This window comes from Condylura cristata, unplaced genomic scaffold (assembly GCF_000260355.1).
Source record: "Condylura cristata isolate star-nosed mole 26May11 unplaced genomic scaffold, ConCri1.0 scaffold00004, whole genome shotgun sequence".
Lineage (NCBI taxonomy): Eukaryota > Metazoa > Chordata > Mammalia > Eulipotyphla > Talpidae > Condylura > Condylura cristata.
In genome coordinates, this window is record NW_004567105.1 from 31,735,617 (window position 1) to 31,736,356 (window position 740).

Here is a 740-nt window from a genome sequence, read left to right on the forward strand (position 1 = left end):
CAATTCTAAATGAACGTTCTGTTTATATTCTTGTCTGCCCCCGTTTATGGTTTCACAAGAATGTATTCTTCATCTCAAGCACCCCAAGTCTGTCCTAATTCCCTCACATGACTGGTGGAGCCTCTTTAGAACTCGGCAGGGGAAAAACAGGTCTGTCTTCCTTGACTGCAGGGTAGAGTCAAAATGAAAACGGCCCAACTTCCTTCGCGTCACCTCCGACTTCTCATTCAAAGGGCTACTTTGGGCGGCAGGTGGAGTTATAATTATAGATTAGAAAAAAGCAACATCAGCAGCTGTTGCTTCTGTTTGTCCCCGGCTATAACTGTCATCAGTGGGCAAATTGGCATAAACAGGCCTCCACAAGTGGAAAAACATTTCACTCCTGTTCTTGCTGCAGTCTGGGTCCTCTCAGTGGCCGGCAAACAGAAAGGAAGTCTGTGCATGAGAGAAGGGTGAGACCAGGGGTCCAACGCCGACTTGAAGGCACCTCTGAAGGTTGAGTCTGAAATTTGAAGATTCTTTGCCGTGGAAAACGCCAAACCAAAGAAATAGGTTAGTGCACATAGAGTATACCTATACCTATGCATTTTAAATTAGACCTCGACTCTACATAGCCTGGATTTTCTGACAGAACTAAAATAGAAGGGAAGTATTAAATGAAAGAAAGGAAAGTTATTCAAGAACTGTTATTTAAAACGACTATGCCCATGAGGATGAATTATGAAATGGTTTGACTCTCT

General features: G+C 43.4%; 1 protein-coding gene across 1 annotated transcript in view; it reads left to right on the forward strand.

The window, feature by feature from the left end:
• Nucleotides 1-345: 345 nt before the first annotated feature.
• BEST3 (bestrophin 3) overlaps nucleotides 346-740 on the forward strand; it is a 38,191-nt gene continuing 37,796 nt past the window's right edge. Inside the window, exon 1 of the mRNA XM_004676512.1 lies at nucleotides 346-552. The gene's annotated coding sequence lies outside the window, so the exon portion shown is untranslated. The remainder of the gene's footprint in view (nucleotides 553-740) is intronic.